Source organism: Heterodontus francisci, chromosome 46 (genome assembly GCF_036365525.1).
Source record: "Heterodontus francisci isolate sHetFra1 chromosome 46, sHetFra1.hap1, whole genome shotgun sequence".
Classification (NCBI taxonomy): Eukaryota; Metazoa; Chordata; class Chondrichthyes; order Heterodontiformes; family Heterodontidae; genus Heterodontus; species Heterodontus francisci.
Genome location: NC_090416.1, coordinates 7569633 through 7587054, shown reverse-complemented (window position 1 = coordinate 7587054; position 17422 = coordinate 7569633).

The following is a 17422-nucleotide window of genomic DNA, read 5'->3' as shown; positions in this document are numbered from 1 at the left end:
TACACCAGTCACCGCTCCGGTCCCAGGTAAGGATGGGCCTCGATCCCTGCTCTTTATTTAAAGCCGCCGCTCTGGATCAGCTTCCTTGCAGGTCCGTCAGTCGCCGCTCCACTCCCAGGTAAGTAAGGGCCTCGAGCCCTGCACTTTATTTATAGCCGCCACTCCGGATCAGCTTCCTCGCAGGTCTGTCAGTCGCTGCTCTGCTCCCAGGTAAGTCAAGGATGTAAGAAGTCTTACTGGTAAAGCAGATGAATTGAGGGCATTGATTAACACATGGGAAGATGATAGTATTGCTATCATAGAGACATGGTTGAGGGAAGGGTGGGATTGGCAGCTCAATATTCCAGCGTACATAATCTACAGGCATGACGGGGTGGGGGTGGGGTGAGGAGGTGTCAAAAAGGAGGTGGCATTGCAGAATTGATAAAGGAGTCAATTACTGCAATAAGGAGGGATGATATCTTAGAAGATTCCTCAAATGAGGCCATATGGGAGAACTTAAAAACAAAAAGGGAGCAATCACTTTGCTGGGAGTGTACTACAGGTCTCCAAACAGTGAGGGAGAGATAGAAGAGCAGATATGTCGGCGAATCTCAGAGAGGTGTATAAATAATAGGGTAATAATAGAAGGGGATTTCAACTTCCCCAATATAAACTGGGATAGTCTTAGTGTAAAAGGCTTAAATGGGGCAGAATTTTTAGAGTGCATGCAGGAGAGCTTTTTGAGCCAGTGTGTACAAAGTCCTGCAAGAGAAGGGGTAGTACTGGACCTAACCTTCGGAGATGAAGCCAGAAAAATGGTAGAAGTGTCAGTGGGGGTTCATTGCGGGGATATAGACCATTACTCCGTACGATTTAAGGTAGTTATGGAAAATGACAAAGATGAACCGGAAATAAAAGTCCTGCATTGGGGGAAGGCCGCTTTCAGTATGATAAAACAGGATCTGGCCAAAGTGGACAGGGAGCAGCGACTTGTAGGAAAGTCTACACCAGACCAGTGGGAGTCATTAACAAAGGAAATAGTGAGAGTTCAGGGCCATCATGTTCCTGTAAAAGTGAAGGGTCGGAACAATAGGGAACCTTGGATACCAAGGGATATAGAGGATTGGATCAGAACAAAAAGAGACTTATGGCAGATTCAGAGTGCTGAAAACAGTGGTTCCCTAGAGTAATATAGAAAGCCTTGGTGAGCGATGTGGGGGCATGAAAAAACTGTAGAAGGCAAGATAAAGGAAAATACCAAGGTGTTTTATAAGTATATTATGGGCAAGAGGATAACCAGGGAAAGAGTAGGGCCCATTAGGGACCAAAGCAGCAATCTGTGTGTGGAGACAAAGGACGTAGGTAAGGTTTTAAATGATTACTTTCCAACTGTGTTCACTATGGAGAAATACGATGTCGGTGTAGAGATCAGGGAGATGGATTGTGACACACTTGAACAAATTCGAATTGAAAGGGAGGAGGTATTAGTGGTTTTAGCAGACTTAAAAGTGGATAATTCCCCAGCCTCAGATGAGACGTGTATACCAGGCTACTATATGAGGCAAGGGAGGAGATTGCAGGGGATCTGACACATATTTTCAAATCATCTTTGGTCACAGGAGAGGTACCAGAGGACTAGAGGACAGCGAATGTGGTACCATTATTCAAGAAGGGTAGTAGTAAGCAACCAGGTAATTACAGGCCAATGTGTCTAACATCAGTGGTCGGGAAACTATTGGGGAAAATTCTGAGAGACAGGATTAATCTACATTTGGAGAGGCAGGAATTAACTAAGGATGGTCAGCATGGCTTTGTCAGGGGGAGATCATGTCCACCAAATTTGATTGAATTTTTCAAGGAGGTGACTAGGTGTGTAGATGAGGGTGAAACAGTGGGCATGGACTACATGGACTTCAGTATGTCTTTTGATATGGTCCCACATGGGAGATTGGTTAAGAAGATGGGGTGGCACAGTGGCGCACTGGTTAGCACCGCAGCCTCACAGCTCCAGCGATCCGGGTTCAATTCTGGGTACTGCCTGTGTGGAGTTTGCAAGTTCTCCCTGTGTCTGCGTGGGTATTCGCCGGGTACTCCGGTTTCCTCCCACCACCAGAAGATTTGCAGCTTGATAGGTAAACTGGCCATTATATATTGCCCCGAGTATAGGTAGGTGGTAGGAGAATATAGGGACAGGTGGGGATGTGGTAGGAATATGGGGTAAGTGTAGGATTAGCATAAATGGGTGGTTGATGATCGGCACAGACTCGGTGGGCCAAAGTGCTTGTTTCAGTGCTGTATCACTAAACTAAACAAGATAAGAGCCATCGGATTCAGGGCAATTTTCAAATTGGATCCAAAATTGGCTTAGTGTCAGGAGGCAGAGGGTGATAGTCGAGGGTTGTTTCTGCAAGTGGAAGCCTGTGACCAGTGGTGTCCCGCAGGGATAGGGTCCCTTGCTGTTTGTAGCGTAGATGAATGATTTAGAGGTGAATATAGGAGGTATGATCAGTAAGTTCGCAGATGACACGAAAATTGGTGGTGTCGTAAATAGTGAGAAGGAAAGCCTTAGATTACAGGATGATATAGATGGGCTGGTAAGATGGGCAGAGCAGTGGCAAATGGAATTTAAGCCTGTGAAGTGTGAGGTGATGCATTTTGGGAGGACTAACAAGGGAAGGGTATATACAATGGATGGTAGGACCCTATTAAGTACAGAGGGTCAGAGGGACCTTGGTGTATTTGTCCATCGATCACTGAAGGCAGCAGCACAGTTAGATAAGGTGGTTCGGAAGGCATATGAGATACTAGCCTTTATTAGCTGAGGCACAGAATATAAGAGCAGGGAGGTTATGATGGAGATGTATAAAACTCTAGTTAGGCCACAGCTGGAGTACTGTGTACAGTTCCGGTCGCCACACTATAGGAAGGATGTGATTGCACTGAGAGGGTGCAGAGGAGATTCACCAGGATGCTGCCTGGGCTGGAGCATTTCAGCTTTGAAGAGAGACTAGATAGGCTAGCCTTGCTTTCTTTAGAGCAGAGAAGGCTGAGGGGGACGTTATTGAGGGATGCAAAATTATGAGTGGCATAGATAGGGTGGATGGGAAGATACTGTTTCCCTTTGCGGAAGTGTCAATGACCAGGGGGCAGAGACATAGGGTAATGGGCAGGAGGTTTAGAGGGGATTTGAGGAAAACAAATTCGCCAAGAGAGTGGTTGGAATCTGGAACACATTGTCTGTAGTTGTGGTAGAGGCAGGAACCCTCAAAACATGTAAGAAGCATTTGGATGAGCACTTGAAACGCCATAGCATACAAGGCTACGGGCCAAGTGCTGGAAAATGGGATTAGAATATACAGCTGATAGATGGCCGGCACAGACACGATGGGCCGAAGGGGCTGTTTCTGTGCTGTATGACTCTATGACTCCAGATGAAAGCCACGACAGATTCGTTCCATGAAATATTTGACTCTATAATTGTGATATATTTATTCAAGTTTTTTGGGAGAAATGAAGGCACAAAAAATATTTATTTTCCTTTTTTGAAGTCTGCAGGGATATCCGCGATTTAGTTAATATCTACATGGAGCTTGGACAAATATTTACAGGAGGGTTTCTCTCACTCTCGTTATAAATATCAGACAAGTGTGTTTGGGGGTTTTGATCGATCACAGTTCACCCCTGTCGTATGATAGTAATGACGGAGAATTCCAATGAGTCTGTTAATATTCTCCTGTGTTCTCCATCAGGGTAATAATATGTCTGAGGTCGGTGGGAGCGTTTTACAGTTCACAGTGTGTCTCAGGCAGTGGGTTACAGATGATGTCAGTGAGGCTTTTAATATTAACCAGTATCACTGGACCAACGTGGGTGAATGAGTCAGGCACAATATGAGGCAGGATTCGGGTTCGAATGCTGGGAAACCTTTATCTCTTCTCATTGTTTATTGAATGTAACAATTAGAGAAAAGGGATATTTCACCACATTCATTAACTGCTCTCTGAACTTAGTCTGGGTTACAGCATAAATACCAATGTTTGTGCCGCTAATCAGGAGCTATAGCATGAAGCCCATTTCTTGGAGGAAATAAGGCCGATATATCATATAACCCAAATCATTCATTCGGTAACATATAGAAACTGCTGTAAAGAGTGGTCATAACAGCATGAAATTCCCTGAGATAACAAAGAGTAAAATGATCGAATTCCTTCTGCTCTCCATCTCCGAATTTCTGTGACTCTCCCCACTGCTGTGACCCTGGAGTCTCATTTGGGCTCTGCTGGCCACTAAAATATATATGACGGTTAAAGCATTGAGCAGCAGAATCAGAACAAATGAGACACAGGGGGTAAGAATATAGTGAAGGATTTCGATTGACCCCCATAACTCTAAATTACTATCAGTTAGATCTACACCACAAAATGTGAGGCTGTTCCGTAAACGATAGTGTCCTAGATACATAAAATACCAGATGATGTTCTTTAAACAGCTCAGCACTGTCATAGTTGCCAATACCAAAGTTGCCCTTTCATTGGTGCAATATTTAGTTTTCAGCTTTTGGCAGCAAATGGCCACAAATCGATCAAAGGTGAAAGTGACAGTGAACCAGACAGAACAGTCTGTTGCTGCATAAAGCAGCGCCATATGGATATTGCACACGGGAATGGACAACAGGAAAAGAAAACGCTCGTGATAAACAACGGGAATGTGTCTCAAAATCAGGTCAAGGATGACGACCAGTAGATCTGCCGTTGCCATGGCCAACAGGTAGCGAGTGATACATTTGGAAAGACCACACTTTCCCCGAGACAGGATAACAATCGTCAGGAAGTTAACTGTGGGGAAACAGAAGAGATGGAATTTTCGGGTGAAACGTGCAACTCATAATTATGGAGTCATAGTCATGGTTTACTAAAGAAGTTGAAGTGCTTGTAAAGAGGAAGAAGAAGGTTTATGTCAGGATGAGACGTGAAGGCTCAGTTAGGGCGATTGAGAGTTACAAGCTAGCCAGGAAGGATCTAAAAGGAGAGCTTAGACGAGCGAGGAGAGGAGACGAGAAGTCATTGGCGGATAGGATCAAGGAAAACCCTAAGGCTTTCTTTGGTATATCAGGAATAAAAGAATGACTAGAGTTAGATTCGGGCCAATCAAGGATAGTAGTGGGAAGTTGTGTGTGGAATCGGAGGAGATAGGGGAAGCGTTAAATGAATATTTGTCGTCAGTATTTACAGTAGAGAAAGAAAATGTTGTCGAGGAGAATACTGAGATACAGACTACTAGGCTAGATGGGATTGAGGTTCACAAGGAGGAGGTGTTAGCAATTTTGGAAAGTGTGAAAATAGATAAGTCCCCTGGGCCAGATGGGATTTATTTTAGGATTCTCTGGGAAGCCAGGGAGGAGATTGCAGAGCCTTTGTCCTTGATTTTTATGTCGGCATTGTCGACAGAAATAGTGCCGGAAGACTGGAGGATAGCAAATGTTTTCCCCTTGTTCAAGAAGGGGAGTAGAGACAGCCCTGGTAATTATAGACCTGTGAGCTTTACTTCGGTTGTGGGTACAATGTTGGAAAAGGTTATAAGAGATAGGATTTATAATCATCTTGAAAAGAATATGTTCATTAGCGATAGTCAGCACGGTTTTGTGACGGGTAGGTCGTGCCTCACAAACCTTATTGAGTTTTTTGAGAAGGTGACCAAACAGGTGGATGAGGGTAAAGCCGTGGATGTGGTGTATATGGATTTCAGTAAGGCGTTTGATAAGGTTCCCCACGGTAGGCTATTGCAGAAAATACGGTAGTATGGGATTGAAGGTGATTTAGTGCTTTGGATCAGAAATTGGCTAGCTGAAAGAAGACAGAGGGTGGTGGTTGTTGGCAAATGTTCATCCTGGAGTTTAGTTCATCCTAGAGTGGAGTACCACAAGGATCTGTTTTGGGGCCACTGCTGTTTGTCATTTTTTATAAATGACCTGGATGAGGGTGTAGAAGGGTGGGTTAGTAAATTTGCGGATGACACGAAGGTCGGTGGAGTTGTGGATAGTGCCAAAGGATGTTGTAGGTTACAGAGGGACATAGATAGGCTGCAGAGCTGGGCTGAGAGATGGCAAATGGAGTTTAATGCGGAAAAGTGTGAGGTGATTCACTTTGGAAGGTGTAACAGGAATGCAGAGTACTGGGCTAATGGGAAGATTCTTGGTAGTGTAGATGAGCAGAGAGATCTTGTTGTCCAGGTACATAAATCCATGAACGTTGCCGCCCAGGTTAATAGGGCTGTTAAGAAGGCATATGGTGTGTTCGCTTTTATTAGTAGGGGGATCGAGTTTCAGAGCCATGAAGTCATGCTGCAGCTGGACAAAACTCTGGTGCGGCCGCACCTGGAGTATTGCGTGCAGTTCTGGTCACCGCATTATAGGAAGGATGTGGAAGCTTTGGAAAGGGTGCAGAGGAGATTTACTAGGATGTTGCCTGGTATGGAGGGAAGGTCTTACGAGGAAAGGCTGAGGGACTTGAGGTTGTTTTCGTTAGAGAGAAGGAGGAGGAGAGGTGACTTAATAGAGACATATAAGATAATCAGAGGGTTCGATAGGGTGGATAGTGAGAGTCTTTTTCCTCGGATGGTGATGGCAAACACGAGGGGACACAGCTTTAAGTTGCGGGGTGATAGATATCGGACAGATGTCAGAGGTAGTTTGTTTACTCAGAGAGTAGTAGGGGCGTGGAACGCCCTGCCTGCAAAAATAGTAGACTCGCAAACTTTAAGGGCATTTAAGTGGTCATTGGATAGACATATGGACGAAAATGGAATAGCTTAGGTCAGATGGTTTCACAGGTCGGCGCAACATCGAGGGCCGAAGGGCCTGTAATGCACTGTAATGTTCTATGTTCTATGTTCTATGTCGGTGTGTTTGTGGAGTGGTAGTGTCTCTGGCGTTGTGTGTGTGGAGGGTCATCTCTTGTCGTTCGAGTCTGAGTGTGTCTGTTTGTGTTGTGACTGTTTGTTTGGTGACTGTGCTGGGGCTGATATCTGGCTGCATGATTCTGTGTCTCTGTGTCTCTGTCTGTGTCTGGGGGGAATATCTCTGGGTGTGTGTGTGTCTCTGTACGCATTTCTCTAGCTCTGCGTATGTGGGTTGTAATCGCTGTTTGTTTCAGTCTGTGTGTGTGAGAGAGAGAGAGAGCCGATGTAGCTCTCCAGGCAGGTTTCGTAAGGGATCCTGTCTGTAAATGTGTTTGTGACTGTTCGGGCGGTATTTTGGGGCACTGGTGGGATTCCCAGTGCCAGGTCGAACAGGTGGGGAGAACCCCACCACGGGAATTTGGAGGCCTCCAGACCTCTGACGCAATTTTACTGCCCTCGGGAAATTTACAGCTCGGCGCCAGATTCCCTTCCCTTTAAGGGCATGAATTGGGCCGACAAGAGCTGTTGGACAGTCAGAGGGCTGGAAGCTCAGGGGTACCGGCAGTGCCACTGGGAGAAGTGGAACTGATGGTACTAGACCAGGCATTGGAACCAGGTCCAGAGCTGGAACCCCGGACCCCAGTGTGGCGAGGTCACTGGGGTAAGTCAGGGAACGGCAGCCAGTTCCAGTACTAAAATAGGCCTGGGATCCAGAACCATCACTGGAACCCAGGACACCAGGAAATGGTGGGTGTTTCGTGCTCATGAGGCGATTTTAAATCAGTGGAGTTTTTTCCTCGTGGGGTTCCTCTGTGAGCCAATGATCGCCCACCGATGAGCCCCCGAAGCACACAGGGAGGTTGCCTTGTTTCAATTAGCGACCTCACCGCATGGTGGAGGCATGGCCTGAATAAATTCCTGTGCAACGGGTAAGGAATGGGCCTTCCTTGAGGAGTAGGGGGACCTTGAATGATGCCCACATGTCTCATTCCCCTCTCGCCTAGCCACTGCCACACTGAGCCCATGGCGAGAGTGATGGAACACAGGTCAGAGAGCACATGGTTCTAGTGATCCACCCAGCTCTCCATGGTGGTCTCCAACCTCTCCATGGATGGATCCATGCGCTCACATGCCGGAGACAAGGCAGAACTCATGGCTAGCATGGACTCCTTCAGCATTCACGGAAAGCTACGCAGGACCTGCCGCATCATGGAGATAGGTCTCCCTAACTTTTTGTGCATGTGCAGCAAGCTAGTGTAACGGAACCCGAGGACAATCAACAGCAATGGTATCAGCACTGGCCCGGGAGCTCACAGTCCTCTGAATACCAAGGGACACAGCTGTCCCATTCTCTGTCCACTGTTGTATTTCATCCATGTTGTAATCACCATATTGTCACACTAAATCTAAATGTGACCCCTCCACAACTCACGCGGATGTTCCTGTGCTGGTGAAGGTTGATGAAAAGGCAGTTGACGGTGCAACCTCTGGGACAGAGGTGGGCTCTTCAGGCTCTTCACGTATTTGCGGCCTGGACCTCGGATTGTGACGAATTGCTCTGGAGAAAAAACAGAACTACATTAATGTTCATCCCAATATGAGAGCTACACATTGCCTCCCGCTCCACCTGTGTGCCCATATGCCATCACCTGGTCTTTCCAGCCTCTCTGCTCCTCTCCTGCTAGCTGCAGAGCCTCTTTGTCAGCAGGCGTGAGAAGCATCATGTCAGGTAAAGCAACTGCTCTATTCGATATTTCTCTCCCAGTGTGTCTCAGCTTCTCCTGCATGACAAAGCACAGGGTAATTTACACCTCAAGTAATGCCTTATTCTCTTGTCTGCGCACATCTGCATCACACGTTCTGTCCTGCCAGCCGGAAGTTGCATCCAAGTGCCCACATCTGCCAGATTTTGACATGATTTTTCTTCAATTGCCATGTGACACTGAGGCTGAAGGCCCATTCCAACGCCTAGTATACCTGCCCACCCACCCACAAATATGCATTAATTTCAACACACGAGAGACACGTTGTACGGTTTGATCATCACACTTAAACTGGCGATGCGGAGCAGTTCATTTGCCCATTTCCTAAACTACATCCACTTTCTCCAATGGACATCACGGTTGCTTCACTCCTCTGATACCTCTTTCCGGACCACCTTGGTCAGGTGTGGCAGTTTCTTGGTGCCAGTTTGGGGATAAAGCTCCTCCTGTCTTTCCCGAATGGCCTGGTGGAGAACATGCAGTGGGGTATCGTCATGGGGCAGGTCTATCTCTGGCCGTGTACATTGGATGTGATCGAGGTTGGTCCTACAATCAATTGCAAAAAAAAATGTTGGGATGAAGTTTGAGTGGGGGTGAAGGACAAGAACCGCTGCTCAGAAAAACAATAGTTATTTGACTAATGTTTGGAGCTAGCTAGGAACGCTGTGCCCATAAACCAGAGCCTCCCTGTTTATCCACGGAACTGTTTTATAGTCCAGCTATAACTTCTGTTTTGGTAAATGACGGAAGCTTTCACCAATGAAAAGCTTTCTCCTCTGTGTAATCACAAGTATCTCCCGTGTCCACTGCTGGCCATTTCTATTGTAATTTCAATCATGTGGGAACCAGCGATTGACACAAAAAAAGTGCAGCCAATTTCCTTTTCCAGCTTTCTGAATAACCTGTTACCACCAGCTGAGAAAGGGGTCTAGGGCTCCCGTTTCAGCCTTTGCCTGGGTTTGGCCGTACCAGGGTTTAATTTTTAAAACTCCGTGTTTTTTTTTCGCTTCCCCTCAATGAAACCTTGTTCAGTACTCTCTAATTGTCACAAGTATAGTAATTGAATCCATCGCTGAACGTGTGATCAATATACAAATGTCACTATACTTCTTCACACTACTGTTTTTACTCCCAAACTGTTGTAAAATGTATCTTGTTTACGGTTGTCAGTTAACAATTCGGATTATTTGTTCACTTGATTTTTCAGCAGACTACTTTCCAGTCATTAGAAATAGTTGAATTCGGCGCTGCCTGTTACAGGTGGGGGAATCTCTCAGTCTATTCAACGCTTAACTTTCTGTACAAAAAGCAAAGTATGGCGAATGTTGGAAATATGAAATAAACAAAGAATGCTGAAGTTGCTCAGCAGGTCTGGCAGCATCTGTGGAGGAAGAAGCAATGTTATTGTTTCATGTCGCTGACCCCTCCGTCAGAACTGGCAGTTCTATGAGACAGTACAGTTTTTAAAACAGGCAGGGAAAGGATTAAAAGCATCGAGTTCAACAATTTCAGTTTCATCCTTTTGTCATCACTCCTTGCCTTCCAACGTGTCACACACCTTCTCCTTTGTTCCTTTCAGGTTCAATCATTTCAACGTATAACTGGATACAGTAACACATTTGAAAATCTCATTAAGTCCTCAATCAAGCTGGTAACACTGCACCCAGACTGATCTATGATTTCACTGTTTATTTCACTTCCTCACAGTTAACTTGGTGACGATTGTCATTCTGTCCCAGGGAAAGTGTGGTCCCTCCAAATGTCTCACTAGGTACCTGGTGGCCATGGAAGCAGCAGATCTACTGGTCATTATACTCGACTTGATATTGAGGCACATTCCCTTTTTTTATGATGAACTGAATATTCTCCGGGAGTCCATCCCGGTGTGTAATATCCTCACTGTCCTGGTTTATGCAGGATCCACCTATTCTCATCCTACCTTCCAGCATTTGGTCCCTAGTACTGCAGATTAGGGCACTTGAGATGCATATCCAGACTCCTTTTTGAATGAGTTGAGGGTTTCTGCCTCAATTACACTTTCAGGCAGTGAGTTCCAGACCTCCACTACCCTCTGGGTGAAAAGGTTTTTCCTAATCTCCCCTCTAATATTTCTACCAATCACTTTAAATCTATGCCCTCTCGTCACTGACCTCTCAGAGAAACATAGAAACACAGAAAATAGGAGCAGGAGTAGGCTATTCGGCCCTTCGAGCATGCTCCGCCATTCATTATGATCATAGCTGATCATCCAACTCAGTAACCTGTTCCCGCTGTCCCCCATATCCTTTGATCCCTTTAAATCTAAAGCTATATCTAACTCCTTCTTGAAAACATACAATGTTTTAGCCTCAACTGCTTTCTGTGGTAGCGAATTCCACAGGCTCACCACCCTCTGGGTGAAGAAATTTCTCCTCATCGCAGAGCTGAAAGATTTACCCTGAATCCTTAGACTATGAGCCCTGGTTCTGGACTCCCCCACCATCGGGAAGGCGAATAGACCCTTCACCTCCTCTCTGTCCAGGCCCCTCAAAATGTTGTACATTTCAATCAGATCTCTTCACTATTCCAAGGAGAACAACGCCAGCCTATCCAATCTTTCTTCATTGCTCCATTTTCCCAGCCCTGGAAACATCCTTGTAAATCTCCTCTGTACCCTCTCTCGTGCAATTACATCCTTTCTGTGATGAGGTGACCAGAACTGCACGCCATACCTAAGTTGTTGCCCAACCAATGATTTATACAGTTCCAGCAGAACCTCCCTGCTCTTATGTTCTAGATCTCGGCCAATAAAGGAAAGGATTCCAGATGCCTTCTTAATAACCTTATCGACCTGTCCTGCTACCTTCAGGGATCTGTGGACATTCACTCCAAGGTCCCTCACTTTCTCTACACTTCTCAGTACTTTCCCATTAATCGTGTATTCCTTTGCCTTGTTTGACCTCCTAAATGGATAACCTCACACTTCTCTAGGTTGCATTCCATTTGCCACTTTTCTGCCCATTTGACCAGACCACCAATATCTTCCTGCAGCCTACAGCTATCCTCCTCGCTATCTACCACATGGCCAACCTTTGTGTCATCTGCAAACTTCTTGATCATGCCCCCTACTTTTACGTCCGAATTGTTAAAATATACCACAAAATGCAGGGGTTCCAGTACTGAGCTTTGCAAAACGCCCCCCAGTTGCTAAAACACAAGATCACCCGTCAACAATGACCTTTTGTTCCCGGGTACTGCGCCAATTTTGTATCCACCTTGCTGCATTTTGCTGGATCCCATGGGAATTTATTTCTTTTAACTTGTCTGCCATGTGGGACCTTGTCAAAAGCTTCATACAAGGATCTTAAATTAAGTGGATTCTGAGATAGTGGATGGATTGGCTTTAATTTTCCAAAATTACCTCGTTGCTGTAAAGGTTCCTTCAGATTGGAAAGTTGCAAATGTAACTCCGCTATTCAGAAAGGAAGAAGGCAGAGAGCAGGAAACTATGGGCCAGTTAGCCGCACATCTGTCATAGGGAATATGCTAGAATCCACTATTAAGGGAATTATAGCAGTTCGTTGAGAAAATATCAATGCAATCTGGCAGAGTCAACATGGTTTCGTGAAAGGGAAATCGTTTTTGATTAATTTATTGGAGCTCTGTGAGGAAGTATCCAGCAACGTGGATAAAGGGGAACCTGTGGGTGTGGTGGACTGAAATTTTCAGAAGGCATTTGACAAGGTCCCACATCAAAGGTGACTAAACAAAATAAGAGCCCACAGTATAGGGGGTAACATCATAGCCTGGATTGAGAATTGGCTAGCTAACTGGAAACGTGAGTAGGCATCAATGGGTAATTTTCTGGTTGGCAAGCCATAAGTACTGTGGTGCCACAGGGAACATTGCAGGGGACTCAAATGCCACAGGACATTCCATATGAATGACTTGGATGAAGGTAGATGTAAGGATGCTAAATTTCCTGATGACACAAAGATATGTCGGAGAGTAGGTTTGGAAGAGGACATAAGGAGGATTCTGCAAAGGGATATAGATTGGTTGAGTGAGTAACCACAAATTGGCAAATGGAGCATAATTTGTGAAATGTGAATTTGTCCACTTTGGTCGTAAAAATGGAAAATCAACATATTATTTCAATGGAGAGAGCTTGCAGAACTCTGAGATGCGAGGGATTTGGGTGTCTGAGTACAAAAATACAAAAAAGTTAGCATATAGGTACTGCAAGTGATTAAGGGCACAAATACAACGCTGTCGTTTATTGCAAGGAGAATGTAATATAACCGTAGAGATGTTTTGCTACAGCTATACAGAGTATTGGCGAGACTACATCCAGAGTATTGTGTGCAGTTTTGGTCTCCTCTCTTGAGAAAGGATATAATTGGATTAGAAGCAGTTCAGAGAAGGATTACTGGACTGAATTCTGAGATGAGAGGGTTATCAGCCTTGATCTTATAGAAAGGCAGAGAATTCTCCAGGGGACGAATAGCCTACTCCATATGTTCGTATGAATGCACGATTTTTGCTTCTTTGAGCAGAGGTGAAAACACACCAGTTGACGCAGGAACGTCAGTAAAATGCACAAAATTTGCAGGAGAATTATGAAACGCTGCTGGAAAAGGATGCAGTAATAGTGAGATGGGTGAAAGAATATTCAGCGGCGAGACAGGAGAGAGGAGGAGAAAAGAGAGCTATGGACACAAGGTGCCGCTACCTCGAAGTACAGGCAGTTGACTTGGAACAGCAGTGCAGACAACTTTGGGAAGAAGTGGATAGTGATGGGAAGAAAATAGTTGAGGTTCTAAGGAGTGTAAGTGACATAAAGGTGGCGTTCTGGGTGCTGTGAAAGCAGGACAAGCAACTTGATAACTGCTGATCTTTGGGCGTTTGAGGAGGAGATTGAAAGGCTCTGGACAAGCTTCAGAGACAGAGAGGTATTGTTTTCCCTCTGGCAGGGGCTGACGAAGAAGGGAATGTACTGGATAAATGGTGGAAAAAGATAGAAAAGGCCGTTTTAGAAGATGAAGAACAAGGTAGTGGTAATATAGGGAGAGGTGTACTGCGCTCAATGTGACACACAGAAATAATTCTGGTGGCTGGGGGAAGTCCGACAGTGTCGAATAAAGATGAAACTTATACTTCCTTACAATTAAGGGAAGCAACGAGGTATCTAAGAATCCTCAGATGGGCAGTAGATGTAGAAGGGTACTTGTGTGCAGTTAGAGATGATGTTTTGACAAATCTGAGAAAAAAGAGGTTTTGCTTTTTTTAGTCTGGATCAGGTGGCACTGGTTGGGCTACCACAAGATGCCGTGCGTGCCCGACAGATGGTAACTTGGGACAATCCGAAGTGACAAGTCAGAGAAACTGGTGGGAACAGAAAAGGTGATGCATTTAAGATCATGGCACAAACAATGCAGGGAGAGGAGGAACGCCCAGAAGCCTTCACTAGCATTTGTAGCTAGTTTACGAGTAGGAAGAAAGGAGTAAGAAGGGAAAAGTACAGGAGATGAAACCACACGCCCCTAAACGGAGCCAGGAGTGACAGTGGATAAATGCAGGAACAGAACCTATGGGAAAAGTGAATGTAGGTAAGCAGTCAGATAGAGATAGCAGGTAATGGTATAATTGCAGGTCATACAGCATGGGAGTGCAGTTCATTGAGGAATAAGGAAGGACTGAGAAAGTATCCTGATGGCGGGGGATCTTAGGATGCAATAGTGCATCTGACCCATGCCTTGGAGAAGAAGGTAAGCCAGGCTGGAGGTAAATGTAATTCCACCAAGGGAGGAGAAGGAGGGGAACATAAACTGAAACGCTCTTCAACCTCTGAGCAATGAAGGAGCTGTAAAAACCAACAATCACACCAGTTCCCACTCAGGTAGAACAGTGACAGAGGACAGATGGTAGGTGTAATAGTAAAAGGAAATAAAGGGGAATACCTGGTCGATACAGGGGTGTCACATACTTTGGTCCATGTAAAGAACCTGTGAAGCTCCAATTGATCGAACAGTGAATCATACATTTTGGGAGAATTAATGGAAAATAAGCTGGCTGGCGTGGTATTGAAACCTCTTTGTAAACAAGTGGCCCATTCGAAATAAAGTGGGTATTTGTATGAGTGAACTGGGAGGAGGAGAGATGAGTATTAGCATTAGGCTGGATGGAAGCAAATGGGTTAATGATAAACCTATTCATTACAATTTATGGAAGGGGAATGATGGACAGTGCACTCTGCTGGATGCGCTAGGACGGAAGTGCTTGATATCAGGAAAGAGGGCATACGGCTGGGAGCATTAGTGAAAAGAAGCCCGGAGTGGAGTAAAGCCATTGTAAAGCACGATAGGGAGCATTTGCCCAACACAAGTATGACTGCAGGAGAATACCATGATTAGAGGGAGTAATGAAAGGAAAACCTATGAAAACCCACGGAGGCAATAACATTTCCACAAAGATGTAGAGAGGGATTTAAATGTAGCAGTAAAGCCCCTCGTGAATCAATGGGTCTGAACACCTCTGGCGACAAACGTAACTTCACAACGTGACCTGTCGAAACCAGACAGATCTGGGAGGATGACGATTGTTTCTGAGATATTAAACATATTCAAGCGTGTGCCCCAGTGATCGCCGCTGTTGCAGATGTGCTTGGCATTAGGGCAAGTTCTGTGAATGTAGACAATGTTGGGTTTTGGTCCCAGTGCAGAAACTAGATCGGAACAAATTTGCTTTTACATTGAGATGCGGCAGTACATGTGGACATGCCTGCTACAAATGTTACATATTATTCTGTTAATATTCAGTCAGAAAAACGGCTATGTGTTTTGAAGCGTTGTCTTGCAGGGAGAAGCTGACCCAGTTTGTGGATGATTTTGGTAACATTCACACGGATTCTTGAGGAACATCTGGTTTTGCTGAAGGTGTTTCTACAGCTTCTGCCAGGATAGGGATGGAAAGTAAACCACAAAAAATGCCAAATAGGGCAAAAGGAGATACAGTTGTGGGGCTTACGCTGAGACAAGCGACAGTGGCAAAGATGAAGCAAAATAGGAAGCAGTCAAAGAGGTGCAGATACCAGAAGATGTTTAGACCTTGCTCAGGGGAGGCGGTGACGTTGTGGTATTATCACTGGACTAGCAACCCAGAGACCCAGGGTATTTAGTTTAGTTTAGTTTAGTTTAGAGATACAGCACTGAAACAGGCCCTTCGGCCCACCGAGTCTGTGCCGACCATCAACCACCCATCCATACTAATGCTACACTAATCCCATATTCCTACCACATCGCCACCTGTCCCTATATTTCCCTATCACCTACCTACACTAGGGGCAATTGCTAATGGTCAATTTACCTATCAACCTGCAAGTCTTTGGCATGATTGATCTGGAGACATGGGTTCGAATCCCACCACAGCAGAAGGTGGAATTTGAAGTTAATTAATAAATCTGGAATTAAAAGCTAGTCTGATGATGGCCATGAAACCATTGTCGATTGTTGTAAAAACCTATCAGGTTCACTAATGTCCTTTAGGGAAGGAAATCTGCTGTCCCTACCTGACTGCAGACCCACTGCAATGTGATTAACTCTTACATGCCCTCTGAAATGGCCTAGCAATCCACTCAGTTGTACCTAACCGCTATGAAGTCAATGAAACAGGACGGACCACTTGGCTTCGACCTAGGAACCGGAAACGACAACTGTAAACTCGACCCTGCAAAGTCCTCCTCACTAACATCTGGGGGCTTGTGCCAAAGTTGGGAGAACTGTCCACAGACTAGTCAAGCACAGCCTGAAATAGTCAGACTCACGGAATCATACCTTGCAGGCAATGTCCCAGACGCTGCAATCACTATCCCTGGGTATGTCCTGTCCCACCGGCAGGACAGACCCAGCAGATGTGGTGGCAAAGTGGCCTACAGTAGGGAGGGAGTTGCTCTGGGAGTGCTCAACATCGACTCCAGACTCCATGAAGTCTCATGGCATCAGGTCAAACATGGGCAAGGTAACCTCCGACTGTTTATCACCTACCGCCCTCCCTCAGCTGATGAGTCAGTACTCCTCCAAGTTGAACACCATTTGGAGGAAGCACTGAGGGTGGCAAGGGCACAAAATGTACCCTGGGTGGGGGACTTCAATGTCCATCACCAAGAGTGGCTCGGTAGCACCACTACTGACCGAGCTGGCCGAGTACTAAAGGACATAGCTGCTAGACTGGGTCTGCCGCAGGTGGTGGGAGAACTAACACGAGGGAAAAACATACTTGACCTCGTCCTGACCAATCTGCCTGTCGCAGATGCTTCTGTCCATGACAGTATTGGTAGGAGTGACCACCGCACAGTCCTTGTGCAGACGAAGTCCCGCCTTCACATTGAGGATACCATCCATCGTGCTGTGTGGCACTATCAACGTGCGAAATGGGATAGATTTCAAACAGATCTAGCAATGCAAAACTGGGATCCATGAGGCGCTGTGTGCCATCAGCAGCAGCAGAATTGTACTCAACCACAATCTGTAACCTCATGGCCCAGCATATTCCCCACTCTACCATTACCATCAAGACAGAATCCCAACCCTGGTTCAATGAAGTGTGCAGGAGGGCATGCCAGGAGCAGCACCAGGCATACCTCAAAATGAGATGTCAACATGGTGAAGCTACAACCCAGGACCACTTGCATGCCAAACTACCTAAGTAGCATGCAATGGACAGAGCTAAGCGATCCCATAACCAACTGATCATATCTAAACTCTGCCAGTCGTAAATGGTGGTGGACAATTAAACAACTAACT